A 15,868-nucleotide genomic window follows, 5' to 3' on the forward strand; every position below is an offset into this window, starting at 1 on the left:
GGATGAGTGAGGGGGTGAGAGAGAGGGTAGAATGAAGGAGCAGGGGGTCGATGACTGCTTTTCATCTGTCACCTGCTGGGGAGACTTGGCTTTAAACAGGGAATTTCTTGCTGATAGACTGATTCTTTAACCTGAACTGGCCAGGGGGCTTGGTGTGGAGCAGCGGGCTTCCAATAGACTGGTTTAAAGGAGTCGGAGTCCTGTTTTATTCATTGTATCCACTGGGTAGTGGACACACTTACTCTCTCTCTCTCTCTGTCTCTCTCTCTCTGTCTCTCTCTCTCTCTGTCTCTCTCTCTCTCTCTCTGTCTCTCTCTCTCTCTCTCCTCTCCTTCCCTCCCCCTCCCTCCATCCCACCTCTCACATCCGACATTTGTACCACTGTTTAATTCTTGGTGTAGTGTGTCAGTCTGACCTCACAGCACGTCTACACAAAGAGGGAACCATAACACCTTGACCCTGGCTTCCTTTCATTGTGCTGCCTGGCAGGCTGGCAGCCCAGACCAGTTCTTGACCAAACCATTTACAGCTGCAATGAGGACACAAGGTTCAGTTATTAATCAAGGAGGGTTGTTAGCTAAAACCTATTTGATATGATTTTCTGATGGACCTGGAGTTGGTTAGTAGTTAGCACCGCTGCAAATCCTTATTCCACTAATCTTTAAGTCGTGGTATAGATATCCACAGCAGAAGGTAAGAGAGAAGCCACAGCCTGGAAGCCACAGCCTGGATGGAATGTTAGGCAAAGTCCAGACACGATGCTCTAAAGCCGCAGCTTACCAACAAAGATACTTGGCTTTTTCACAGGTAGTCAAGCACTGTCTGAAACAAGAATGTGACTGTATGAGAGGTGGCGTTAGTTGTTGTGCCGAGGGTTGTGAGTTCGAGCCCCATTTGCCCCCAATGTCATATTGTAATCTCGATTTGTGTGAAACTGTGTGCTGTTCCCAAAAACAAGTTCCCTGATAGCTAACCCACCCCTGACCTGCCCCTTACCTCACGGCCACTGCTTCTGAAGGGCACACACTCACAGTATACACCTCTACCCATAATTAGAAACAATGGGCATTCATATAAAGTTTCTAATTCATTTGCATGCTATTGTTTTGCTGCTTCCTTCATTTGTTCTGTTTTCTTGGCTCCTAGTAGTAGGTCATAGACATACCACACTAGGAGGGTGTGTGGTATTGGGATTATTGACAACGTACACTGGGGACCTAACAACAAAGTGTGCAGCCTCCCTGTGGTTATTTGGTTTGTGGTTTTGAGGGGACTTTGTTCCGTTTACCATATAGGAGATAAGCCACAGTCCAAATGGGGTGCCTTTTAGTAACAGCCTTGTGGTTGTAGGCACAAAACCCACCTGAGACCAAATGTGAAACACAGATAGCAATTGTTATTATTTTTTTACTTTATTTAACCAGGCAAGTCAGTTAAGAACAAATTCTTATTTTCAATGACAGCCTAGGAACAGTGGGTTAACTGCCTGTTCGGGGGCAGAACGACAGATTTGTACCTTGTCAGCTTGGGGGTTTGAACTTGCAACCTTCCGGTTACTAGTCCAACACTCTAACCACTAGGCTACCCTGCTGCAATGTATCTATAGGTTGAAATGTTGTTGTTTTTCAAATATGCACTCAACAAATATGTGAACGCAACATGTAAAGTGTTGGTCCCATGTTTCATGAGCTGAAATAAAATATCCCAGAAATGTTCCATATTTACAAAAAGCTATTTCTCTAAAATGTTGTGCACAAATTTGTTTACATCCTTGTTAATGAGCATTTCTCCTTTGCCAAGATAATATATCCACCTGACAGGTGTGGCATATCAAGAAGCTGATTGAACAGCATGATAATTACACAGGTGCACCTTGTGCTGAGGACAATAAAAAGCCACTCCAAAATGTGTAGTTTTGTCACACAACACAATGCCACAGACGTATCAAGTTTTGAGGGAGCGTGCAATAGGCATGCTAACTGCAGGGATATCTACCAGAGCTGTTTCCAGAGAAGTGAATGTTCATTTCTCTACCATAAGCTACCTCCAACGTATTTTGAGAGAATTAGGCATTACATCCAACTGGCCTCACAACCGCAGACCATGTGTCTTGAGGTGTGTCGGTGAGAGGTTTGTCAATGTTGTGAACAGAGTGCCCCATGGTGGTGGTGGGGTTATGCTATGGGCAGGCATAAGCTACGGACCAAAAACACATTTTATTTTATCGATGGCAATTTGAATGCACAGAGATACCGTGACAAGATCCCGAGGCCCATCGTCGTGCCATTCATCCACCACCATCACCTCATGTTTCAGAATGATAATGCACGGCCCCATGTCGCAAGCATCTGTACACAATTCCTAGAAGCTGAAAATGTCCCAGTTCAACATTGGTCTGCATACTCACCGGACATGTCACCCATTGAGCATGTTTGGGATGCTCTGGATCAACGTGTACGACAGTGTGTTCCAGTTCCCGCCAATATCCAGCAACTTTGGACAGCCATTGAAGGGGAGAGGGACAACATTCCACAGGCCACAATCAATAGCCCGATCAACTCTATGCGAAGGAGATGTGTCGCGCTACATGAGGAAAATGGTGGTCACACCAGATACTGACTGGTTTTCTGATCCAGTGTCCCTATCTTTTTTTTAAGGAGTCTGTGACCAACAGATGCATATCTGTATTCCCGGCCCTGAAATCCATAGATTAGGGCCTAATTTATTTATTTAAATTCACTGATTTCCTTATACGAACTGTAAATCTTTGAAATTGTTGCATGTTGCATTTTTGTTCAATATACTGTATTTGTTTTGTTTTTTTCTCTTTATTTAGACAGTAAGAATTCCAAGGGGGAGGCAGGCAAGAGGGAGAGAAACAGTGGTAGCTGGGATTGAACCCCGGTCCCCAGTAGGGGGGTGACTTATACCAGGGAGTGTTACCACTACAGCACAGATATGCACCCTAGTTTAAATCTTACCTTCTGAAATAAGAGATGTTGCTAGTGCTTACACACAACAGTATTTTCCCCATTACTCCATGTGTTAAGGCTGTACACCTTATGTAGTGTTGTATTGTATACAGTGTTGATGACGTGATGAGCTTACCTAAGTGACTTTTCAAATCAAATCAAATCAAATTTATTTATATAGCCCTTCGTACATCAGCTAATATCTCAAAGTGCTGTACAGAAACCCAGCCTAAAACCCCAAACAGCAAGCAATGCAGGTGTAGAAGCACGGTGGCTAAGAAAAACTCCCTAGAAAGGCCAAAACCTAGGAAGAAACCTAGAGAGGAACCAGGCTATGTGGGGTGGCCAGTCCTCTTTTGGCTGTGCCGGGTGGAGATTATAACAGAACATGGCCAAGATGTTCAAATGTTCATAAATTACCAGCATGGTCGTATAATAATAAGGCAGAACAGTTGAAACTGGAGCAGCAGCACGGTCAGGTGGACTGGGGACAGCAAGGAGTCATCATGTCAGGCAGTCCTGGGGCATGGTCCCAGGGCCCAGGTCAGTTGAAACTGGAGCAGCAGCACGGTCAGGTGGACTGGGGACAGCAACAAGTCACCATGTCAGGTACTTCTGTTTCTAATCCGTTAATCTAGTAATGAATAGAGTGGTGGGGTTTTGCTCAAGGGTATAATACATACACTATCAGTGGTCTTCCTCCCACAAACAATCATCCTATGGGGAATAGTGTTTACCTCCCCAACCCCCAATAAAGCAGCAATACTTTTTTTAATGCTCACCGCTTTGAGTATTGTGGTGTCCATATCAGGACTCAGGACATGTGACTATTTCCTAATATGGAAATCGTAGTCGTTTTTTGTTAGTGTACAATCCCAATGTACAAGTAGAACCCTGAACAGACTCAGAGTCAGTCTGACAGTGTATCCAGTGTGTTATAACAGTGCTGTGTATTATGGCCTTGTCCCTTCCTTCACCCCGTAAAAAACGAATAAGAAGCAGCTCAAAATGAAAGACGACAGCCAGGTCACCCCATATTGAAACTACCAACCTCCTCCAATCTTCCCCCCTGCATTCCTTCTCTCCAGGCGCCTTCCTCCCATCCAGGTCTCTTAGGAGTACTTAGGGCATTGTGGGTAATTCCATTCAAACCACTGAGACAATTACATTTCCCCCTAAAACCCGCAAAACTCATTGTCTCCAAACAGAGTTTGTAGCCCCCTGAATAAGCTCTCTCTATTGCACAGGACTCTCATACACACACACACACACACACACACACACACACACACACACACACACACACACATACACACACACAGTTTAATGAACGTTTTCCCCGGATGGATTGCATGTAGCCCTAATATCGTGACCACTCAGGCGTGTGTACACGATTATTAGCCAATTAAATTAGCCATTGTCCCGCTACAACAATTGAGGTTGTTTATTTGTTTGGGTTTATAGGGGTTCTATGGGTTCTCAAAGGCTTAGCTAACCAGCCTAGTGCTGTTGTGTATGTTTGTTTGTTTGTTATTGTGTTCTGCTGTACGAGATAGGCTTTACAGGAGCCAATTAAAATGTTTTAGTGAGCGGCGAGGAAGGCATATGTCATCAATTTATGCTGAATGCCCTGCAAAACCTGCAAATCCTCTTGTATTCCAAGCCATGTTGTTCAGTCGGTTTTGTTGACAAAGCCAGATCCCATGTTGGAAGTTGAAGTACAGTGAAATGCCTTTCTTGCAAGTCCCAAACCCAACAACGTGGTAATCAATATCAATGTAGCACTAAAAATAACACAAGGTAGAACAAAAACACATAAGAAATAAAAATCTGAAATTTAGAACACGAGAAAGTAAGAAGCTACACTATATAAACCAGAGTATGTGGACACCCCTTCAAATGAATGGATTTGGCTATTTCAGCCACACCCGTTGCAGACAGGTATATTAAATTGAGCACACCGCCATGCAATCTCCGTAGACAAACATTGCCAGTAGAAGGGCCTTACTGAAGAGATCAGTGACACCGTCATAGGATGCCACCTTTCCAACAAGTCAGTTTGTCAGATTTCTGCCCTGCTAAAGCTGCCCCCAACTGTAAGTGCTGTTATTGTGAAGAACGGGAGCTGAAGTGTGCAGTGTGCAGTGTGTACAAATCTTCTGTCCTTGGTTGCTACACTCACTCCCGAGTTCCAAACTGCCTCTGAAAGAAACATCAGCACAAGAACTGTACTTCAGGAGCTTCATGAAATGGGTTTCCATGGCCTAGCAGCCACACACAAGCCTAAGATCACCATGTGCAAGGCAAAGCCATTGGACTCTGGAGTAATGGAACCGTGTTTTCTGGAGTGATGAATCACAATTCACCATCTGGCAGTCCAAATTACGAATCTAGGTTTGGCGGATGCCAGGAGAATGCTACCTGCCCGGATGCATAGTGCCAACTGTAAAGTTTGGTGGATGAGGAATAATGGTCTGGGGCTGTTTTTCATGTTTTGGGCTAGGCCTCTTAGTTCCAGAGAAGGGAAATCTTAATGCTACAGCATACAATGACATTCTAGATTATTCTGTGCTTCCAACTTTGTGGCAACAGTTTGCGGAAGGCCCTTTCCTGTTTGAGCATGACAATGCCCCTGTGCATAAAGCGAGGTCCATACAGCAATGGTTTGTCGAGATCGGTGTGGAAGAACGTTACTAGCCTGCACAGAGCCCTGACCTCAACCCCATTGAAAACCTTTGGGAGGAAGTAAAAGTCAATTGCAAGCCAGGCCTAATTGCCCAACATCAGTGCCCGACCTCACCAATGCTCTAGTGACTGAATGGAAGTCCCCGCAGCAATGTCCCAACATCTAGTGGAAAGCCTTCCCGGAGGAGTGGAGGCTGTTATAGCAGCAAAAACCAACTCCATATTTATGCCCATAATTTTGGAATGAGATGTTCGACGAGCAGGTGTCCACATACTTTTGGTCATGTAGTGTATTTTCAGGGTCAGTTCCAACAACATATTGACAATGTGCAGGGATAATGGAGTGATCGAGGTAGAGGTATGTCCAGGGGTAAGGTGCCTAGGCATCAGGATATAGGATGAACAGAGTAGCAGCAGCATAAATTATGTTTGTATGAGAGTGTGCGTAGACTCATTATAAATGTATGTGCATGTTACGTGTTTTGGGAGTGTCAGTGTGTTGAGTCTTGTTAGTGTGCATAGAGAGTGCAGAAATTAACCTAAATCTTAACTACACTGAGCAAAAATATAAACGTAACAATTTCCAAGATTTTACTGAGTTAATCAGTCATTTTAAATACAATTATTTGGCCCTAATCGATGGATTTCACATGACTAGGAATACAGATGTGCATCTGTTGGTCACAAATACATTTAAAAAAAGGCGTGGATCAGAAAAACGTTCAGTCAATTCAGAGCATCCCAAACAGGCTCAATGTGTAACATGTCTGGTCAGTGTGCAGGCCATGGAAGAACTGGGACATTTTCAGCTTCCAGGAATTGTGTACAGATTCTTGCAACATGGGGCCTTGCATTATCATTCCAAAACATGAGGTGATTGCTTTGGATGAATGGCACGACAATGGGCCTCAGGATCTTGTCATTGTATCTCTGAGCATTCAAATTGCCAATGATAAAATGCGATTGTATTCATTGTCTTTAGCTTTTGCCTGCCAATACCATAACCCCACCGTCACCATGGGGCACTCTGTTCACAACGTTAACATCAGTAAACCGCTCACCCACACGAAGCCATACACGTCGTGCCATATGCCCGATACAATGGAAACCGGGATTCATCTGTGAAAAGCACACTTCTCCAGTGTGCCGCTGACCATCGAAGGTGAGCATTTGCCCACTGAAGTTGGTTATGACGTCAAACTGCAGTCAGGTCAAGACCCTGTTGCGGGTTACGAGCACTCAGAAGAGCATCCCTGAGATGGTTTCTGACAGATTGTGCATAATTGTTCTTTGGTTGTGCAAACCGACAGATTCATCATCTATTCTGGGTGGTTGGTCTCTGACGATCCCGTAGGTGAAGAAGCTGGATGTGTAGGTCCTGGGATGTCGTGGTTACTCGTGATCTGCGGTTGTGAGACCGGTTGGACATACTGCCAGGTTCTCTAAAATGAAGTTGGCGGCAGCTTATGACACAGACAATTGTTTGGTAACAGCTCTGGCGGACATTCCTGCAGTCAGCATGCCAACTGCATGCTCCCTTAAAACTTGAGACATCTGTGGAATTGTGTTGTGTGACAAAACTGCACATTTTAGAGTGGCCTTTTATAATACCCAGCACAAGGTGCACCTGTGTAATGATCAATCTGTTTAATCAGTTTATTGATATGCAACACCTGACAGGAGCATGGATTATCTTGGCAAAGGAGAAATGCTCACTAACAGGGATGTGAGAAATAAACTTTTTGTGTGTATGAAATAGTTCTGGGATCTTTAATTTCAACTCATGAAACATGGGACCAAAACTTTACATGTTGTGTTAATTTTGTTGTTCAGTACATTTTTGTTCTTTGTACATGTGGTATCTAGGGTCTAGAAATGGTCTTTGAAAAGCTACCAGATATGCCACTTTGGGAATTGTGCCCAAGCAACATAGATTCAATTCTCGTACATGAGAACAAGTCAATTGACTTTCCCGGTTTAATAAGGGTTACATAAAACCCACACTTCTATTCCTGATAATATAAGCTGACTTCCTATAGATACAGATACTACAATGGAAACATTTAAATTTGCTGATCTAAAACTGTGTCGACAAAACCTTTTGTCAGCATGTGCACATGAATGTTAATGCAATTATTTCCCTGTGTGTGCTCTATACGATTGTAGATGTTTGTTTGGGTGTGTGCGTTTATGAGTGCAGGTGGGTGTGTTCATATGTATTGCGTACAGTATGTAATTCTAAAGTAAATTTTTATTAAGTATGGTTCCAACGATTGACTCAAGGAGAGGTGAGGCTTGAGGTTGTTAGCAATATGGTGAATAGTCAATAGCCTGTTAGAAGGGTAGGTGGACCTATTAACATACTGTTTACCTATCCAATCATTTCAGATCTATTTGTGGGCCAGGGCCCAAGACTGTGCTATGAATTGACATGAACCCCACCCCACATAACTCACTTCCTTCTCATATCTCCTGGGATTACCCATGAATCCATTAGGGTTCGGGCGGATAGGTGAATATCGGGGCAATAGATCCATCCCTCAGCCAGTCAGCCAGGCAGGCCATGAAATTATTCTTTAATATTAAATATTAAAACAGCTATTGGCTGACAACGTGGCTCTCCAAAAGAATAATGTTTTCTTGGAGAGCAGATTTGTCATTTTACATTCATGATGTCAGCTGGCTACGGCTAATAAAACAACAAGACTGCTCACTGCCCTTCACTTCCAATCCCCAAAGAAAAATTGTTCAGTGACTGTCCATTAAAGGAAATAGCAGAGAGCTAGCCATTAGAGAGTATATGTCACTTCCACCTTGAATAATTGGAATGCCCAGATATCAACTGTCATTTGTGTAGTACATTGAAGCATGATAACACAAGGTTGAAATGCTAATATGTACAGTATCTTGTATCTGTTATAGCATGGGAATATGACTGAAATCACAGGGCCTCGTGTAAGATGGCCGTCGTTTTACGGTCTCCTAACCAATTGTGCGATTATGTGGGGGTTTTTCACGATATTTGTAAATCATTTTGTACATAATGTTTCTGCAACCATATCTTATGGAAGAAAAGAGCTTCTGGATATCAGGACAGCGATCACTCACCTCGGATTAGATAAAGATTTCTTCTTCAACAACAACAACAAGCAGGACTCACACGATATTCTCCAAACACCCCACAGGGCAGACATCCCAATTATTCGCAAAAGGAACCGATGCAGAGGAAGAAGAGCCGGATGAGAGCTAAATGAAAGCTACCCGCAGAAGACAACTAGGAAAGCTGCCGTCACCGTCAATATTACTCGCCAACGTGCAATCATTGGACAATAAACTAGACGAGGTAAGATCATGAATATCCTACCAACGGGACATCAAAAACTGTAATATCCTATGCTTCACGGAATCGTGGCTGGCTGACGACATGGAAACTTAGCTAGAGGGATACACGCTGCACCGGCAAGACAGAACAGCACACTCCGGTAAGACGAAGAGTGGCGGTCTGTGCATATTTGTAAACAACAGCTGGTGCAAGAAATCTAAGGAAGTCATTAGATTTTGCTTGCCTGAAGTAGAGTATATTGTGATAAACTGCAGGCCACACTACTTGCCTAGAGAGTTCTCAGCTATACTTTTCGTGGCTGTTTATTTACCACCACAGACAAATGCTGGCACTAAAACCGCACTCAGTCAGCTGTATAAGGAAATAAGCAAACAGGAAAGCACTCACCCAGAGGCGGTGCTCCTAGTGGCCGGAGACATTAATGCAGGGAAACTTAAATCAGTTCTACCAAATCTCTATTAACATGTCAAATGTGCATCCAGAGGGAAAAAAATTCTAGATCATCTGTACTCCACACACAGAGACGCGTACAAAGCTCTCCCTCGCCCTCCATTTGGTAAATCCGACCACAACTCTATCCTCCTGATTCCTGCTTACAAGCAAAAATTAAAGCAGGAAGCACCAGTGACTCAGTCTATAAAAGAATGGTCAGATGAAGCAGATGCTAAACTATAGGACTGCTTTGCTATCACAGACTGGAACATGTTCTGGGATTCTTCCAGTGACATTGAGGAATACACCACATCAGTCACTGGCTTTATCAATAAGTGCTTTGAGGACGTTGTCGCCACAGTGACTGTACGTACATACCCCAACCAGAAGCCATGGATTACAAGCAACATTTGCACTGAGCTAAAGGGTAGAGCTGCCGCTTTCAAGGTGTGGGACTCTAATCCGGAAGCTTACAAGAAATCTCGCTATGCCCTGCAGGCAAATCGTCAATACAGGGTTAAGATTGAATCATACTACACCGGCTCCGATGCTCGTCGGATGTGGCAGGGCTTGCAAACTATTACAGACTACAAAGGGAAGCACAGCCGCGAGCTGCCCAGTGACACGAGCCTACCAGACGAGCTAAATCACTTCTATGCTCTCTTCGAGGCAAGCAACACTGAGGCATGCATGAGAGCATCAGCTGTTCCGGACGACTGTGTGATCACTCTCTCCGTAGCCGACATGAGTAAGACCTTTAAACAGGTCAACATACACAAGGCTGTGGAGCCAGACGGATTACCATGATGTGTGCTCCGGGCATGTGCGGACCAACTGGCAGGTGTCTTCACTGACATTTTCAACATGTCCCTGATTGAGCCTGTAATACCAACATTCTTCAAGCAGACCACCATAGTCCCTGTGCCCAAGAACACTAAGGCAACCTGCCTAAATGACTACAGACCCGTAGCACTCACGTCCATAGCCATGAAATGCTTTGAAAGGCTGGTAATGGCTCACATCAACACCATTATCCCAGAAACTCTAGACCCACTCCAATTTGCATACCACCCAAACAAATCCACAGATGATGCAATCTCTATTGAACTCCACACTGGCCTTTCCCACCTGGACAAAAGGAACATCTATGTGAGAATGCTATTCATTTACTACAGCTCAGCGTTCAACATCATGGTACCCTCAAAGCTCATCACCAAGCTAAGTATGCTGGGACTAAACACCTCCCTCTGCAACTGGACCCTGGACTCAATGACAGGCCGCCCCCAGGTGGTGAGGGTAGGTAGCAACACATCTGCCACGCTGCTCCTCAACACTGGAGCTCCTCAGGGGTGCATGCTCAGTCCCCTCTCTTACTCCCTGTTCACCCACGACTGCATGGCCAGGCACGATTCCAATATCATCATTAAGTATGCTGACGACACAACAGTGGTAGGCCTGATCACCGACAACGACGAGACAGCATATAGGGAGGAGGTCAGAGACCTGGCCGGGTGGTGCCAGAATAACAACCTATCCCTCAACGTAACCAAGACTAAGGAGATGATTGTGGACTACAGGAAAAGGAGCACCGAGCACATCCCCATTCTCATCGATGGGGCTGTAGTGGAGCAGGTTGAGAGCTTCAAATTCCTTGGTGTCCACATCAACAACAAACTAGAATGGTCCAAACACACCAAGACAGTCGTGAAAAGGGCACAACAAAGCCTATTCCCCCTCAGGAAACTAAAAAGATTTGGCATGGGTCCTGAGATCTTCAAAAGGTTCTACAGCTGCAACATCGAGAGCATCCTGACCAGTTGCATCACTGCCTGGTACAGCAATTGCTCGGCCTCCAGCTGCAAGGCACTTCAGAGGGTAGTGCGTACGGCCCAGTACATCACTTGGGCAAAGCTGCTTGCCATCCAGGACCTCTACAAAAGGCGGTGTCAGAGGAAGGCCCTAAAAATTGTCAAAGACCCCAGCCACCCCAGTCATAGACTGTTCTCACTACTATCGCATGGCAAGCGGTACCGGAGTGCCAAGTCTAGGACAAAAAGGCTTCTCAAAAGTTTTTACCCCCAAGCCATAAGACTCCTGAACAGGTAACCAAATGGTTACCCGGACTATTTGCATTTTTTAAGCTGCTGCTACTCTTTGTTTATCTTATATGCATAGTAACTTTAACTATACATTAATGTACATACTAACTAAATGGCCCGACCAACCAGTGCTCCCGCACATTGGCTAACCGGGCTATCTGCATTGTGTCCCACCACTCGCCAACCCCTCCTTTTACGCTTCTGCTAGTCTCTGTTTTTATTTTTTTATTTTTTTTTTTTATTTCACCTTTATTTAACCAGGTAGGCTAGTTGAGAACAAGTTCTCATTTGCAACTGCGACCTGGCCAAGATAAAGCATAGCAGTGTGAACAGACAACACAGAGTTACACATGGAGTAAACAATTAACAAGTCAATAACACAGTAGAGAAAAAAAAGGGGGAGTCTATATACATTGTGTGCAAAAGGCATGAGGAGGTAGGTGAATAATTACAATTTTGCAGATTAATAACACTGGAGTGATAAATGATCAGATGGTCATGTACAGGTAGAGATATTGGTGTGCAAAAGAGCAGAAAAGTAAATAAATAAAAACAGTATGGGGATGAGGTAGGTAAAAATGGGTGGGCTATTTACCGATAGACTATGTACAGCTGCAGCGATCGGTTAACTGCTCAGATAGCAGATGTTTGAAGTTGGTGAGGGAGATAAAAGTCTCCAACTTCAGCGATTTTTGCAATTCGTTCCAGTCACAGGCAGCAGAGAACTGGAACGAAAGGCAGCCAAATGAGGTGTTGGCTTTAGGGATGATCAGTGAGATACACTGTTCATCATCTATGCATAGTCACTTTAATGATACCTACATGTACAGTACCTACTACCTCAATAAGCCTAACGAACAGGTGTCTGTATATAGCCTTGCTACTCTTTTTCAAATGTCTTTTTACTGTTGTTGTTTTTTTTTTTTTTTTTTTACTGACCTACACACACACACACACACACACACACACACACACACACACACACACACATACCTTTTTTTCCCGCACCATTGGTTAGAGCCTGTAAGTAAGCATTTCACTGTAAGTTGTTGTACCTGTTGTATTCGGCGCACGTGACAAATAAACTTTGATTTGATTCGGTAATAGCAACACACAAGTCACAGCCATCCCCTTCGTAATAGCACTGTTAGCACCTCCACCCATCAGACAGATCCACCTACATAGCAACCCTCCTCCGCTCCTCCACCCTGATAATTCAGAGGCATCATTAAGCTACGCTGCACAAATGTGCACATTAATATTTCAATAAAAGCCATATGCTAATGTTCTCCAATGTACAACAGTACAGTGACAGCACAGTCAGTGCATTTGAAGATGTTCACAAGCCCCATGCAGCACGTGAGGAGGGAGCTTTGAATATTAGAAAGAAAGAAGAAATCAATTGAGGGAATTTTAAAAGAGATTCTTATCTATAGGGAAACTGAAGCTCAATGGGTCTACAGTATATCACTCAGTAAGATCTGATCAACCATACTGCAAAGCTTTGATGATCTGATACATTCTCAGATATACGGAAAAACATGTGACAGACACAAGGGACTTTGTTCTTGTCACTTCCATCTTTTGATTTCAATGTTTTATGGTATGCTTTATCACTTTAACAGAGAGGAGGCAAGTCCCTGTACATTGAATATTTACAGTGCTTCTATCATATTATATTGCATAGCAGTAGAGTTGTCAGTGTTGACTCTGATCAACACACTCTTCACCTGCATCATTATCATCACCAGCAGCTGAATGCAGCATGGATGGAGAACAATGTGTTATGGCCAAGATCTGGCCCAGAACAACATGGCCAAGATCTGGCCCAGAACAACATGGCCTAGATCTGGCCCAGTACAACATGGACTAGATCTGGCCCAGAACAACATGGCCAAGATCTGGCCCAGAACAACATGGCTTAGATATGGCCCAGAACAACATGGCCTAGATCTGGCCCAGAATAACATGGCCAAGATCTGGCCCAGAACAACATGGCCTAGATCTGGCCCAGAACAACATGCCCTAGATCTGACCCAGAACAACATGGCCTCGATCTGTATGAATGAGTCTGCAAAGGCTAATCAACACCTACCCCTACTAAACCCTTCTTCTCTGCAGTGTTAGAGGCGTCACTACAGACACCCTGGTTCCATTCCAGGCTGTATCACAACCGGCTGTGACTGGGAGTCCCATAGGGCGCCGCACAATTGGCCCAGCGTCGTCCGGGTTTGGCCAGTACAGGCCGTCATTGTAAATAAGAATGTGTTCTTAACGGACTTGTCTAGTTAAATTAAGGTAAAATATATATTTTTAAATAGCCCTCCCCATACCCTCTTCTCCTCACTTCCCTACCCAATTATTGTCCTCCCCCATGCCCACCCCACTCCACTCCAGCCCTCCCCATCCCCTCACCCCTCCAGATCTCCCCCAGCCCTCCCATATCCTTCCAGACTCACCAATCCTCCCACCCCTCCAGCCCTCCCCAACCCCTCCAGTTCTCATGAAGATTCACAAACTGTTCTTTGTGTTGTTGTTGTTTACATCAAAGTTATTTACCGTAAACACTGTTAAAATCTGCATGTATGTGTGTGTATATCTGGGTGTGCACATGGTGCAAAGCAATGTTTTTCTACCCTCAAAACACCAACAACAACAACAGCCACAACACAAAATATAGTCTAAGGGTTGTTCGAAGGGTTGTTCTCTATTGCTTTGGAGCACAACTTCACCATATTTACATTCCATAACTGTCTAGTGGTGGCTCAATCGTGCAGGGGAGGCGCAGTTATCAGAAGCTAACCTTCAATCAATAGCAAGCATTTGCCAATTATACTTGAAATTACACTCATCCAAGTGCACACACATACACACACACACACACACACATATACACCCCCTCCCACACACACACATACACACCCATATACACCTCCCCCCACACACACACACATACACACACACACACCCATATACACCCCCCACACACATACACACACACACCCATATACACCCCCCCACACACATACATATACACCCCCCATACACACCCATATACACCCCCCCACACACACACACACACACAAGCCACTGGTTAAATGACTAACACTTAAACTATTATCAGTGTTCTTAAACATCTAGTTTAAAGGGAAATGTAAAACAAGTTCAACTTCACGTTTGTCATCTCCAACACCACCCCAACACCAACAGATGTGAAAACGGCACGTTTCTATGTTTTATAGTAAAAAAGATAGAGCATGACGTTCATCAACCAATTAGCAGACACTTAATATGTAATTAGTAGGGAATGCCTACTCATAATTGGTCAAATCACACGACGAGCACCGACTGTATGATGTCATTGGAAACAAATATCTTCCTCTCTTTTTTCTCTACAAAACACAATTTTCACATGTCTTGATGTTTGGGTGGTGCTGGAGATGATGAATTAGAAGTTGACATTTTTAGAAGTGTCCTTTCAATACTTCAAATGTAATTTAATTTTGGGCCCTTGCCTTGTGTTGAATTATTCATAACTAACAGTATGCCACTCCATACGGCCATTGACTGGAATGTGATATGATTATGCATGGGTCTATGGAGACATACATCCATCGACGGGTTCTCATTTCAGATACAGGCTGTATGATGGTTCAAGGTGACCTCAAGATACCCAATCTACCAGGAAGATGAGAAGCAGTACTGTAATATCACTGATGCAATGTTTTCATCATAAGCCATCATAAAACTGCCACTCACATGTCTGTACGTCAACAGACATTCAGTAATTGTTATAACCAATGTGTTTCTGCAAATGCTGTCACCGGGTATTGGACTGGTTCTATATGAATGTTGTTTTGTGCTTGACATCAACTCTGTGTCGTTGCAGTCTACAGTGTTGATTTGAGGGAACACTTATGGAATGCTTGTAGAAGGCTTATGGAATGCTCTCCTAAAGCCGTTTACTATAAGCACTCCTGGGTCTAAAGGACACCGTTGCTGTCTGCCTCAGCCTCTAGAATAATGAGTGAAGAGATAAATGCGTTGGTTATGAAAAGCTAAATTGCCGGCACTCAGCAGTGGACTAACATGATTGATTATCTCTGTGCTCACTGACACACTGGCCCTGATACGGCACGCTGCCACTCAGCGTACCTCCACTGCTGGAGGGCTCTCTCTCTACTTCCCTGTCGCTGAGCCTATCGTTCCCTATTTATTTATTTCGTTCGTTCTCTCCCTGTCCTCTCCCCCATGTCTCCCTGTCCTTTCTTCACTCACACACATGCACAGAGCCCGAACACCACAGAGCCCCAACACTAAAGGGGGAGGGCACACAC

At 44.2% G+C, this 15,868-nt stretch overlaps 1 protein-coding gene across 1 annotated transcript in view; it reads left to right on the forward strand.

The window, feature by feature from the left end:
• LOC112264534 (thrombospondin type-1 domain-containing protein 7A-like) overlaps positions 1 to 15,868 on the forward strand; it is a 163,943-nt gene that overhangs the window by 21,998 nt on the left and 126,077 nt on the right. The gene's annotated exons all lie outside the window — the stretch shown is intronic.

Source organism: Oncorhynchus tshawytscha, linkage group LG13 (assembly GCF_018296145.1).
Source record: "Oncorhynchus tshawytscha isolate Ot180627B linkage group LG13, Otsh_v2.0, whole genome shotgun sequence".
In the NCBI taxonomy this organism is placed as follows: domain Eukaryota; kingdom Metazoa; phylum Chordata; class Actinopteri; order Salmoniformes; family Salmonidae; genus Oncorhynchus; species Oncorhynchus tshawytscha.